A 14,607-nucleotide genomic window follows, 5' to 3' on the forward strand; every position below is an offset into this window, starting at 1 on the left:
ATTTGGTGGGATATTTTTCTAGAATTTGGTCGTGTTTTTGGAAGATTTAGGGAATTTTTTGGGATTTTTCCTGGAATTTTATTGGATACTGGGGAGATTTTGTGGAATGTTTGTGGAACTTTGAGGGACTTTTCTGGAATTTGGTGAGATTCTGTAGAGAACTGAAGAATTATCAGGGATTTTTCATGTATTCTGTGGGAATTTGTAGAGATTCGGTGGGATTTTTATGGATTTTGGTAGAGTTTTGAGAAGATTTAGGGAATTCTGCAAGATATTTCTGGAATTTGGTAGGCCTTTTTGACGGACTTTTTGTGGTTTTGAGAAGACTTGAAGAATTTTGAGGAATTTTTCTTAGATTCTATGGAAACTTGTGGAGGTTTGGTGGGATTTTTGTGGAATTTTGTGGGATATTGAGGCGATTTAGGGATCTTGAGGGATTTTTCATGTATTTTGCGGGAATTTGTGGAGATTTGGTGGGATTTTTGTGGATTTTGGCCGTGTTTTGAGAAGATTTAGGGAATTTTGTGGGATTTTTCCTGGAATTTTATTGGATACTGGGGAGATTTTGTGGAATGTTTGTGGAACTTTGAGAGACTCTTCTAGAATTATGTGAGATTCTGTAGAGAACTGACGAATTATCAGGGATTTTTCATGTATTCTGTGGGAATTTGTGGAGATTTGGTGGGATATTTTTCTAGAATTTGGTCGTGTTTTGAGAAGATTTAGGGAATTTTGTGGGATTTTTCCTGGAATTTTGTTGGATACTGGGGAGATTTTGTGGGATGTTTCTGGAACTTTGAGGGACTTCTCTGGAGTTTTGTGAGATTCTGTAGAGAACTGAAGAATTATCAGGGATTTTTCATGTATTCTGTGGGAATTTGTGGAGATTTGGTGGGATTTTCTGGAATTTGGTAGAGTTTTGAGAAGATTTAGGGAATTCTGCAAGATATTTCTGGAATTTGGTGGGCATTTTTGAAGGACTTTTTGTGGTTTTGAGGAGACTTGAAGAATTTTGAGGAATTTTTCTTAGATTCTGTGGAAACTTGTGGAGGTTTGGTGGGATTTTTGTGGAATTTTGTGGGATATTGAGGCGATTTAGGGATCTTGAGGGATTTTTCATGTATTTTGTGGGAATTTGTGGAGATTTGGTGGGATTTTTGTGGATTTTGGCCGTGTTTTGAGAAGATTTAGGGAATTTTGTGGGATTTTTCCTGGAATTTTGTTGGATACTGGGGAGATTTTGTGGGATGCTTGTGGAACTTTGAGGGACTCTTCTGGAATTTGGTGAGATTCTGTAGAGAACTGATGAATTATCAGGGATTTTTCATGTATTCTGTGGGAATTTGTGGAGATTTGGTGGGATTTTTGTGGATTTTGGCCGTGTTTTGAGAAGATTTAGGGAATTTTGTGTGATTTTTCTGGGATTTTGTTGGGTATTGAGGACATTTTGTGGGATGTTTCTGGAATTTGGTGGGGCTTTTCAAGAATTTTGTGGTATTTTGAAAAGATTTAGGGAATTTTGTGGTGTTTTTTCTTGAATTTTGAGGGAAACTGTGCTGATTTTATGGGGCGTTTCTGGAATTTGGTCGAGTTTTCAGAAGATTTAGGGATTTTTGTGAGATTTTTGTGGGATGTTCTGGGAATTGGTGGAGATTTTGTGGGACATTCCTGTGAATTGGTAGGGTTTTGAAATGATTTAGGGAGTTTTGTGGGACTTCTCTGGAATTTTGTGGGTTTTTTCTGGAATTGTGTGGGATTCTGAGGAGACTTGAAGAATTTTGAGGAATTTGTTTTAGATTTTGTGGGAATTTGGGGAGATTCTGTGGGATTTTTCTGGAATTTGGTGGGCCTTTTCAAGGACTTTGTGTGGTTTTGAGGAGACTTGAAGAATTTTGAGGAAATTTTCTTAGATTTTGTGGAAACTTGTGGAGGTTTTGTGTGATTTTTGTGGGATTTTGTGGGATATTGAGGCGATTTAGGGATCTTGAGGGATTTTTCATGTATTTTGTGGGATTTTGTGGAGATTTGTTGGGATATTTTTCTAGAATTTGGTCGTGTTTTGAGAAGATTTAGGGAATTTGGTGGGATTTTTCCTGGAATTTTATTGGATACTGGGGAGATTTTGTGGGATGTTTGTGGAACTTGGAGGGACTTTTCTGGAATTTGGTGAGATTCTGTAGAGAACTGACGAATTATCAGGGATTTTTCATGTATTCTGTGGGAATTTGTGGAGATTTGGTGGGATTTTCTGGAATTTGGTAGAGTTTTGAGAAGATTTAGGGAATTCTGCAAGATATTTCTGGAATTTGGTGGGCATTTTTGAAGGACTTTTTGTGGTTTTGAGGAGACTTGAAGAATTTTGAGGAATTTTTCTTAGATTCTGTGGAAACTTGTGGAGGTTTTGTGGGATTTTTGTGGAATTTTGTGGGATATTGAGGCGATTTAGAGATCTTGAGGGATTTTTCATGTATTTTGTGGGATTTTGTGGAGATTTGTTGGGATATTTTTCTAGAATTTAGTCGTGTTTTGAGAAGATTTAGGGAATTTTGTGGGATTTTTCCTGGAATTTTGTTGGATACTGGGGAGATTTTGTGGGATGCTTGTGGAACTTTGAGGGACTCTTCTGGAATTTGGTGAGATTCTGTAGAGAACTGATGAATTATCAGGGATTTTTCATGTATTCTGTGGGAATTTGTGGAGATTTGGTGGGATTTTTGTGGATTTTGGCCGTGTTTTGAGAAGATTTAGGGAATTTTGTGTGATTTTTCTGGGATTTTGTTGGGTATTGAGGACATTTTGTGGGATGTTTCTGGAATTTGGTGGGGCTTTTCAAGAATTTTGTGGTATTTTGAAAAGATTTAGGGAATTTTGTGGTGTTTTTTCTTGAATTTTGAGGGAAACTGTGCTGATTTTATGGGGCGTTTCTGGAATTTGGTCGAGTTTTCAGAAGATTTAGGGATTTTTGTGAGATTTTTGTGGGATGTTCTGGGAATTGGTGGAGATTTTGTGGGACATTCCTGTGAATTGGTAGGGTTTTGAAATGATTTAGGGAGTTTTGTGGGACTTCTCTGGAATTTTGTGGGTTTTTTCTGGAATTGTGTGGGATTCTGAGGAGACTTGAAGAATTTTGAGGAATTTGTTTTAGATTTTGTGGGAATTTGGGGAGATTCTGTGGGATTTTTCTGGAATTTGGTGGGCCTTTTCAAGGACTTTGTGTGGTTTTGAGGAGACTTGAAGAATTTTGAGGAAATTTTCTTAGATTTTGTGGAAACTTGTGGAGGTTTTGTGTGATTTTTGTGGGATTTTGTGGGATATTGAGGCGATTTAGGGATCTTGAGGGATTTTTCATGTATTTTGTGGGAATTTGTGGAGATTTGGTGGGATTTTTGTGGATTTTGGCCGTGTTTTGAGAAGATTTAGGGAATTTTGTGGGATTTTTCCTGGAATTTTGTTGGATACTGGGGAGATTTTGTGGGATGTTTGTGGAACTTCGAGGGACTTTTCTGGAATTTGGTGAGATTCTGTAGAGAACTGACGAATTATCAGGGATTTTTCATGTATTCTGTGGGAATTTGTGGAGATTTGGTGGTATATTTTTCTAGAATTTGGTCATGTTTTGAGAAGATTTAGGGAATTTTGTGGGATTTTTCCTGGAATTTTGTTGGATACTGGGGAGATTTTGTGGGATGTTTGTGGAACTTTGAGGGACTTTTCTGGAATTTGGTGAGATTCTGTAGAGAACTGAAGAATTATCAGGGATTTTTCATGTATTCTGTGGGAATTTGTGGAGATTTGGTGGGATTTTTGTGGATTTTGGTCGTGTTTTGAGAAGATTTAGGGAATTTTGTGTGATTTTTCTGGAATTTGTTGGGTCTTTTCAAGGACTTTGTGTGGTTTTGAGGAGACTTGAAGAATTTTGAGGAATTTTTCTTAGATTTTGTGGAAACTTGTGGAGGTTTTGTGGGATTTTTGGGGGAATTTGTGGGATATTGAGGCGATTTAGGGATCTTGAGGGATTTTTCATGTATTTTGTGGGAATTTGTGGAGATTTGGTGGGATATTTTTCTAGAATTTGGTCATGTTTTGAGAAGATTTAGGGAATTTTGTGGGATTTTTCCTGGAATTTTGTTGGATACTGGGGAGATTTTGTGGGATGCTTGTGGAACTTTGAGGGACTCTTCTGGAATTTGGTGAGATTCTGTAGAGAACTGACGAATTATCAGGGATTTTTCATGTATTCTGTGGGAATTTGTGGAGATTTGGTGGGATTTTTGTGGATTTTGGCCGTGTTTTGAGAAGATTTAGGGAATTTTGTGTGATTTTTCTGGGATTTTGTTGGGTATTGAGGACATTTTGTGGGATGTTTCTGGAATTTGGTGGGGCTTTTCAAGAATTTTGTGGTATTTTGAAAAGATTTAGGGAATTTTGTGGTGTTTTTTCTTGAATTTTGAGGGAAACTGTGCTGATTTTATGGGGCGTTTCTGGAATTTGGTCGAGTTTTCAGAAGATTTAGGGATTTTTGTGAGATTTTTGTGGGATGTTCTGGGAATTGGTGGAGATTTTGTGGGACATTCCTGTGAATTGGTAGGGTTTTGAAATGATTTAGGGAGTTTTGTGGGACTTCTCTGGAATTTTGTGGGTTTTTTCTGGAATTGTGTGGGATTCTGAGGAGACTTGAAGAATTTTGAGGAATTTGTTTTAGATTTTGTGGGAATTTGGGGAGATTCTGTGGGATTTTTCTGGAATTTGGTGGGCCTTTTCAAGGACTTTGTGTGGTTTTGAGGAGACTTGAAGAATTTTGAGGAAATTTTCTTAGATTTTGTGGAAACTTGTGGAGGTTTTGTGTGATTTTTGTGGGATTTTGTGGGATATTGAGGCGATTTAGGGATCTTGAGGGATTTTTCATGTATTTTGTGGGAATTTGTGGAGATTTGGTGGGATATTTTTCTAGAATTTGGTCGTGTTTTGAGAAGATTTAGGGAATTTTGTGGGATTTTTCCTGGAATTTTATTGGATACTGGGGAGATTTTGTGGGATGTTTGTGGAACTTGGAGGGACTTTTCTGGAATTTGGTGAGATTCTGTAGAGAACTGACGAATTATCAGGGATTTTTCATGTATTCTGTGGGAATTTGTGGAGATTTGGTGGGATTTTCTGGAATTTGGTAGAGTTTTGAGAAGATTTAGGGAATTCTGCAAGATATTTCTGGAATTTGGTGGGCATTTTTGAAGGACTTTTTGTGGTTTTGAGGAGACTTGAAGAATTTTGAGGAATTTTTCTTAGATTCTGTGGAAACTTGTGGAGGTTTGGTGGGATTTTTGTGGAATTTTGTGGGATATTGAGGCGATTTAGGGATCTTGAGGGATTTTTCATGTATTTTGTGGGAATTTGTGGAGATTTGGTGGGATTTTTGTGGATTTTGGCCGTGTTTTGAGAAGATTTAGGGAATTTTGTGGGATTTTTCCTGGAATTTTGTTGGATACTGGGGAGATTTTGTGGGATGCTTGTGGAACTTTGAGGGACTCTTCTGGAATTTGGTGAGATTCTGTAGAGAACTGATGAATTATCAGGGATTTTTCATGTATTCTGTGGGAATTTGTGGAGATTTGGTGGGATTTTTGTGGATTTTGGCCGTGTTTTGAGAAGATTTAGGGAATTTTGTGTGATTTTTCTGGGATTTTGTTGGGTATTGAGGACATTTTGTGGGATGTTTCTGGAATTTGGTGGGGCTTTTCAAGAATTTTGTGGTATTTTGAAAAGATTTAGGGAATTTTGTGGTGTTTTTTCTTGAATTTTGAGGGAAACTGTGCTGATTTTATGGGGCGTTTCTGGAATTTGGTCGAGTTTTCAGAAGATTTAGGGATTTTTGTGAGATTTTTGTGGGATGTTCTGGGAATTGGTGGAGATTTTGTGGGACATTCCTGTGAATTGGTAGGGTTTTGAAATGATTTAGGGAGTTTTGTGGGACTTCTCTGGAATTTTGTGGGTTTTTTCTGGAATTGTGTGGGATTCTGAGGAGACTTGAAGAATTTTGAGGAATTTGTTTTAGATTTTGTGGGAATTTGGGGAGATTCTGTGGGATTTTTCTGGAATTTGGTGGGCCTTTTCAAGGACTTTGTGTGGTTTTGAGGAGACTTGAAGAATTTTGAGGAAATTTTCTTAGATTTTGTGGAAACTTGTGGAGGTTTTGTGTGATTTTTGTGGGATTTTGTGGGATATTGAGGCGATTTAGGGATCTTGAGGGATTTTTCATGTATTTTGTGGGAATTTGTGGAGATTTGGTGGGATTTTTGTGGATTTTGGCCGTGTTTTGAGAAGATTTAGGGAATTTTGTGGGATTTTTCCTGGAATTTTGTTGGATACTGGGGAGATTTTGTGGGATGTTTGTGGAACTTGGAGGGACTTTTCTGGAATTTGGTGAGATTCTGTAGAGAACTGACGAATTATCAGGGATTTTTCATGTATTCTGTGGGAATTTGTGGAGATTTGGTGGGATATTTTTCTAGAATTTGGTCATGTTTTGAGAAGATTTAGGGAATTTTGTGGGATTTTTCCTGGAATTTTGTTGGATACTGGGGAGATTTTGTGGGATGTTTGTGGAACTTTGAGGGACTTTTCTGGAATTTGGTGAGATTCTGTAGAGAACTGAAGAATTATCAGGGATTTTTCATGTATTCTGTGGGAATTTGTGGAGATTTGGTGGGATTTTTGTGGATTTTGGTCGTGTTTTGAGAAGATTTAGGGAATTTTGTGTGATTTTTCTGGGATTTTGTTGGGTATTGAGGACATTTTGTGGGATGTTTCTGGAATTTGGTGGGGCTTTTCAAGAATTTTGTGGTATTTTGAAAAGATTTAGGGAATTTTGTGGTGTTTTTTCTTGAATTTTGTGGGAAACTGTGCTGATTTTATGGGGCGTTTCTGGAATTTGGTCGAATTTTCAGAAGATTTAGGGATTTTTGTGAGATTTTTGTGGGATGTTCTGGGAATTGGTGGAGATTTTGTGGGACTTTCCTGTGAATTGGTAGGGTTTTGAAATGATTTAGGGAGTTTTGTGGGACTTCTCTGGAATTTTGTGGGTTTTTTCTGGAATTGTGTGGGATTCTGAGGAGACTTGAAGAATTTTGAGGAATTTGTTTTAGATTTTGTGGGAATTTGGGGAGATTCTGTGGGATTTTTCTGGAATTTGGTGGGCATTTTTGAAGGACTTTTTGTGGTTTTGAGGAGACTTGAAGAATTTTGAGGAATTTTTTTTATATTTTGTGGAAACTTGAGGAGTTTTTGTGTGATTTTTGTGGAATTTTGTGGGATATTGAGGCGATTTAGGGATCTTGAGGGATTTTTCATGTATTTTGTGGGATTTTGTGGAGATTTGTTGGGATATTTTTCTAGAATTTGGTCGTGTTTTGAGAAGATTTAGGGAATTTGGTGGGATTTTTCCTGGAATTTTGTTGGATACTGGGGAGATTTTGTGGGATGTTTGTGGAACTTTGAGGGACTTCTCTGGAATTTGGTGAGATTCTGTAGAGAACCGAAGAATTATCAGGGATTTTTCATGTATTCTGTGGGAATTTGTGGAGATTTGGTGGGATTTTTGTGGATTTTGGCCGTGTTTTGAGAAGATTTAGGGAATTTTGTGGGATTTTTCCTGGAATTTTGTTGGATACTGGGGAGATTTTGTGGGATGTTTGTGGAACTTTGAGGGACTTTTCTGGAATTTGGTGAGATTCTGTAGAGAACTGAAGAATTATCAGGGATTTTTCATGTATTCTGTGGGAATTTGTGGAGATTTGGTGGGATTTTTCTGGAATTTGGTAGAGTTTTGAGAAGATTTAGGGAATTCTGTAAGATTTTTCTGGAATTTGGTGGGTCTTTTCAAGGACTTTGTGTGGTTTTGAGGAGACTTGAAGAATTTTGAGGAATTTTTCCTAGATTTTGTGGAAACTTGTGGAGGTTTTGTGGGATTTTTGGGGGAATTTGTGGGATATTGAGGCGATTTAGGGATCTTGAGGGATTTTTCATGTATTTTGTGGGAATTTGTGGAGATTTGGTGGGATATTTTTCTAGAATTTGGTCATGTTTTGAGAAGATTTAGGGAATTTTGTGGGATTTTTCCTGGAATTTTGTTGGATACTGGGGAGATTTTGTGGGATGCTTGTGGAACTTTGAGGGACTTTTCTGGAATTTGGTGAGATTCTGTAGAGAACTGACGAATTATCAGGGATTTTTCATGTATTCTGTGGGAATTTGTGGAGATTTGGTGGGATTTTTGTGGATTTTGGCCGTGTTTTGAGAAGATTTAGGGAATTTTGTGTGATTTTTCTGGGATTTTGTTGGGTATTGAGGACATTTTGTGGGATGTTTCTGGAATTTGGTGGGGCTTTTCAAGAATTTTGTGGTATTTTAAAAAGATTTAGGGAATTTTGTGGTGTTTTTTCTTGAATTTTGAGGGAAACTGTGCTGATTTTATGGGGCGTTTCTGGAATTGGGTCGAGTTTTCAGAAGATTTAGGGATTTTTGTGAGATTTTTGTGGGATGTTCTGGGAATTGGTGGAGATTTTGTGGGACATTCCTGTGAATTGGTAGGGTTTTGAAATGATTTAGGGAGTTTTGTGGGACTTCTCTGGAATTTTGTGGGTTTTTTCTGGAATTGTGTGGGATTCTGAGGAGACTTGAAGAATTTTGAGGAATTTGTTTTAGATTTTGTGGGAATTTGGGGAGATTCTGTGGGATTTTTCTGGAATTTGGTGGGCCTTTTCAAGGACTTTGTGTGGTTTTGAGGAGACTTGAAGAATTTTGAGGAATTTTTCTTAGATTCTGTGGAAACTTGTGGAGGTTTGGTGGGATTTTTGTGGAATTTTGTGGGATATTGAGGCGATTTAGGGATCTTGAGGGATTTTTCATGTATTTTGTGGGAATTTGTGGAGATTTGGTGGGATTTTTGTGGATTTTGGCCGTGTTTTGAGAAGATTTAGGGAATTTTGTGGGATTTTTCCTGGAATTTTGTTGGATACTGGGGAGATTTTGTGGGATGTTTGTGGAACTTGGAGGGACTTTTCTGGAATTTGGTGAGATTCTGTAGAGAACTGACGAATTATCAGGGATTTTTCATGTATTCTGTGGGAATTTGTGGAGATTTGGTGGGATATTTTCCTAGAATTTGGTCATGTTTTGAGAAGATTTAGGGAATTTTGTGGGATTTTTCCTGGAATTTTGTTGGATACTGGGGAGATTTTGTGGGATGTTTGTGGAACTTTGAGGGACTTTTCTGGAATTTGGTGAGATTCTGTAGAGAACTGAAGAATTATCAGGGATTTTTCATGTATTCTGTGGGAATTTGTGGAGATTTGGTGGGATTTTTGTGGATTTTGGCCGTGTTTTGAGAAGATTTAGGGAATTTTGTGTGATTTTTCTGGGATTTTGTTGGGTATTGAGGACATTTTGTGGGATGTTTCTGGAATTTGGTGGGGCTTTTCAAGAATTTTGTGGTATTTTGAAAAGATTTAGGGAATTTTGTGGTGTTTTTTCTTGAATTTTGTGGGAAACTGTGCTGATTTTATTGGGCGTTTCTGGAATTTGGTCGAATTTTCAGAAGATTTAGGGATTTTTGTGAGATTTTTGTGGGATGTTCTGGGAATTGGTGGAGATTTTGTGGGACTTTCCTGTGAATTGGTAGGGTTTTGAAATGATTTAGGGAGTTTTGTGGGACTTCTCTGGAATTTTGTGGGTTTTTTCTGGAATTGTGTGGGATTCTGAGGAGACTTGAAGAATTTTGAGGAATTTGTTTTAGATTTTGTGGGAATTTGGGGAGATTCTGTGGGATTTTTCTGGAATTTGGTGGGCATTTTTGAAGGACTTTTTGTGGTTTTGAGGAGACTTGAAGAATTTTGAGGAATTTTTTTTATATTTTGTGGAAACTTGAGGAGTTTTTGTGTGATTTTTGTGGAATTTTGTGGGATATTGAGGCGATTTAGGGATCTTGAGGGATTTTTCATGTATTTTGTGGGATTTTGTGGAGATTTGTTGGGATATTTTTCTAGAATTTGGTCGTGTTTTGAGAAGATTTAGGGAATTTGGTGGGATTTTTCCTGGAATTTTGTTGGATACTGGGGAGATTTTGTGGGATGTTTGTGGAACTTTGAGGGACTTCACTGGAATTTGGTGAGATTCTGTAGAGAACCGAAGAATTATCAGGGATTTTTCATGTATTTTGTGGGAATTTGTGGAGATTTGGTGGGATATTTTTCTAGAATTTGGTCGTGTTTGGAGAAGATTTAGGGAATTTTGTGGGATTTTTCCTGGAATTTTGTTGGATACTGGGGAGATTTTGTGGGATGTTTGTGGAACTTTGAGGGACTTTTCTGGAATTTGGTGAGATTCTGTAGAGAACTGAAGAATTATCAGGGATTTTTCATGTATTCTGTGGGAATTTGTGGAGATTTGGTGGGATTTTTCTGGAATTTGGTAGAGTTTTGAGAAGATTTAGGGAATTCTGTAAGATTTTTCTGGAATTTGGTGGGTCTTTTCAAGGACTTTGTGTGGTTTTTTAGGAGACTTGAAGAATTTTGAGGAATTTTTCTTAGATTTTGTGGAAACTTGTGGAGGTTTGGTGGGATTTTTGTGGAATTTTGTGGGATATTGAGGCGATTTAGGGATCTTGAGGGATTTTTCATGTATTTTGTGGGAATTTGTGGAGATTTGTTGGGATATTTTTCTAGAATTTGGTCGTGTTTTGAGAAGATTTAGGGAATTTTGTGGGATTTTTCCTGGAATTTTGTTGGATACTGGGGAGATTTTGTGGGATGTTTGTGGAACTTTGAGGGACTCTTCTGGAATTTGGTGAGATTCTGTAGAGAACTGACGAATTATCAGGGATTTTTCATGTATTCTGTGGGAATTTGTGGAGATTCGGTGGGATATTTTTCTAGAATTTGGTCATGTTTTGAGAAGATTTAGGGAATTTTGTGGGATTTTTCCTGGAATTTTGTTGGATACTGGGGAGATTTTGTGGGATGTTTCTGGAACTTGGAAGGACTTTTCTGGAATTTGGTGAGATTCTGTAGAGAACTGACGAATTATCAGGGATTTTTCATGTATTCTGTGGGAATTTGTGGAGATTCGGTGGGATATTTTTCTAGAATTTGGTCATGTTTTGAGAAGATTTAGGGAATTTTGTGGGATTTTTCCTGGAATTTTGTTGGATACTGGGGAGATTTTGTGGGATGTTTCTGGAACTTGGAAGGACTTTTCTGGAATTTGGTGAGATTCTGTAGAGAACTGACGAATTATCAGGGATTTTTCATGTATTCTGTGGGAATTTGTGGAGATTTGGTGGGATTTTCTGGAATTTGGTAGAGTTTTGAGAAGATTTAGGGAATTCTGCAAGATATTTCTGGAATTCGGTAGGCCTTTTTGAAGGACTTTTTGTGGTTTTGAGGAGACTTGAAGAATTTTGAGGAATTTTTCTTAGATTCTGTGGAAACTTGTGGAGGTTTGGTGGGATTTTTGTGGAATTTTGTGGGATATTGAGGCGATTTAGGGATCTTGAGGGATTTTTCATGTATTCTGTGGGAATTTGTGGAGATTTGGTGGGATTTTTGTGGATTTTGGCCGTGTTTTGAGAAGATTTAGGGAATTTTGTTTGATTTTCCTGGGATTTTGTTGGGTATTGAGGACATTTTGTGGGATGTGTCTGGAATTTGGTGGGGCTTTTCAAGAATTTTGTGGTATTTTGAAAAGATTTTGGGAATTTTGTGGTGTTTTTTCTTGAATTTTGAGGGAAACTGTGCTGATTTTATGGGGCGTTTCTGGAATTTGGTCGAATTTTCAGAAGATTTAGGGATTTTTGTGAGATTTTTGTGGGATGTTCTGGGAATTGGTGGAGATTTTGTGGGACTTTCCTGTGAATTGGTAGGGTTTTGAAATGATTTAGGGAGTTTTGTGGGACTTCTCTGGAATTTTGTGGGTTTTTTCTGGAATTGTGTGGGATTCTGAGGAGACTTGAAGAATTTTGAGGAATTTGTTTTAGATTTTGTGGGAATTTGTGTAGATTCTGTGGGATTTTTCTGGAATTTGGTGGGCCTTTTCAAGGACTTTGTGTGGTTTTGAGGAGACTTGAAGAATTTTGAGGAATTTTTTTTATATTTTGTGGAAACTTGAGGAGGTTTTGTGTGATTTTTGTGGAATTTTGTGGGATATTGAGGCGATTTAGGGATCTTGAGGGATTTTTCATGTATTTTGTGGGATTTTGTGGAGATTTGTTGGGATATTTTTCTAGAATTTGGTCGTGTTTTGAGAAGATTTAGGGAATTTTGTGGGATTTTTCCTGGAATTTTGTTGGATACTGGGGAGATTTTGTGGGATGTTTGTGGAACTTGGAGGGACTTCTCTGGAATTTGGTGAGATTCTGTAGAGAACTGAAGAATTATCAGGGATTTTTCATTTATTCTGTGGGAATTTGTGGAGATTTGGTGGGATTTTTGTGGATTTTGGCCGTGTTTTGAGAAGATTTAGGGAATTTTGTGGGATTTTTCCTGGAATTTTGTTGGATACTGGGGAGATTTTGTGGGATGTTTGTGGAACTTTGAGGGACTTTTCTGGAATTTGGTGAGATTCTGTAGAGAACTGAAGAATTATCAGGGATTTTTCATGTATTCTGTGGGAATTTGTGGAGATTTGGTGGGATTTTTCTGGAATTTGGTAGAGTTTTGAGAAGATTTAGGGAATTCTGTAAGATTTTTCTGGAATTTGGTGGGTCTTTTCAAGGACTTTGTGTGGTTTTGAGGAGACTTGAAGAATTTTGAGGAATTTTTCTTAGATTTTGTGGAAACTTGTGGAGGTTTTGTGGGATTTTGGGGGGATTTTGTGGGATATTGAGGCGATTTAGGGATCTTGAGGGATTTTTCATGTATTTTGTGGGAATTTGTGGAGATTTGGTGGGATATTTTTCTAGAATTTGGTCATGTTTTGAGAAGATTTAGGGAATTTTGTGGGATTTTTCCTGGAATTTTGTTGGATACTGGGGAGATTTTGTGGGATGCTTGTGGAACTTTGAGGGACTCTTCTGGAATTTTGTGAGATTCTGTAGAGAACTGACGAATTATCAGGGATTTTTCATGTATTCTGTGGGAATTTGTGGAGATTTGGTGGGATTTTTGTGGATTTTGGCCGTGTTTTGAGAAGATTTAGGGAATTTTGTGGGATTTTTCCTGGAATTTTGTTGGATACTGGGGAGATTTTATGGGATGTTTGTGGAACTTCGAGGGACTTTTCTGGAATTTGGTGAGATTCTGTAGAGAACTGAAGAATTATCAGGGATTTTTCATGTATTCTGTGGGAATTTGTGGAGATTTGGTGGGATTTTTCTGGAATTTGGTAGAGTTTTGAGAAGATTTAGGGAATTCTGTAAGATTTTTCTGGAATTTGGTGGGTCTTTTCAAGGACTTTGTGTGGTTTTGAGGAGACTTGAAGAATTTTGAGGAATTTTTCTTAGATTTTGTGGAAACTTGTGGAGGTTTTGTGGGATTTTGGGGGGATTTTGTGGGATATTGAGGCGATTTAGGGATCTTGAGGGATTTTTCATGTATTTTGTGGGAATTTGTGGAGATTTGGTGGGATATTTTTCTAGAATTTGGTCATGTTTTGAGAAGATTTAGGGAATTTTGTGGGATTTTTCCTGGAATTTTGTTGGATACTGGGGAGATTTTGTGGGATGCTTGTGGAACTTTGAGGGACTCTTCTGGAATTTTGTGAGATTCTGTAGAGAACTGACGAATTATCAGGGATTTTTCATGTATTCTGTGGGAATTTGTGGAGATTTGGTGGGATTTTTGTGGATTTTGGCCGTGTTTTGAGAAGATTTAGGGAATTTTGTGTGATTTTTCTGGGATTTTGTTGGGTATTGAGGACATTTTGTGGGATGTTTCTGGAATTTGGTGGGGCTTTTCAAGAATTTTGTGGTATTTTGAAAAGATTTTGGGAATTTTGTGGTGTTTTTTCTTGAATTTTGAGGGAAACTGTGCTGATTTTATGGGGCGTTTCTGGAATTGGGTCGAGTTTTCAGAAGATTTAGGGATTTTTGTGAGATTTTTGTGGGATGTTCTGGGAATTGGTGGAGATTTTGTGGGACATTCCTGTGAATTGGTAGGGTTTTGAAATGATTTAGGGAGTTTTGTGGGACTTCTCTGGAATTTTGTGGGTTTTTTCTGGAATTGTGTGGGATTCTGAGGAGACTTGAAGAATTTTGAGGAATTTGTTTTAGATTTTGTGGGAATTTGTGTAGATTCTGTGGGATTTTTCTGGAATTTGGTGGGCCTTTTCAAGGACTTTGTGTGGTTTTGAGGAGACTTGAAGAATTTTGAGGAAATTTTCTTAGATTTTGTGGAAACTTGTGGAGGTTTTGTGTGATCTTTGTGGGATTTTGTGGGATATTGAGGCGATTTAGGGATCTTGAGGGATTTTTCATGTATTTTGTGGGAATTTGTGGAGATTTGGTGGGATATTTTTCTAGAATTTGGTCGTGTTTTGAGAAGATTTAGGGAATTTTGTGGGATTTTTCCTGGAATTTTGTTGGATACTGGGGAGATTTTGTGGGATGTTTGTGGAACTTTG

Source organism: Cyanistes caeruleus, unplaced genomic scaffold, assembly GCF_971803275.1.
Source record: "Cyanistes caeruleus unplaced genomic scaffold, bCyaCae1.hap1.1 HAP1_SCAFFOLD_67, whole genome shotgun sequence".
Lineage (NCBI taxonomy): Eukaryota > Metazoa > Chordata > Aves > Passeriformes > Paridae > Cyanistes > Cyanistes caeruleus.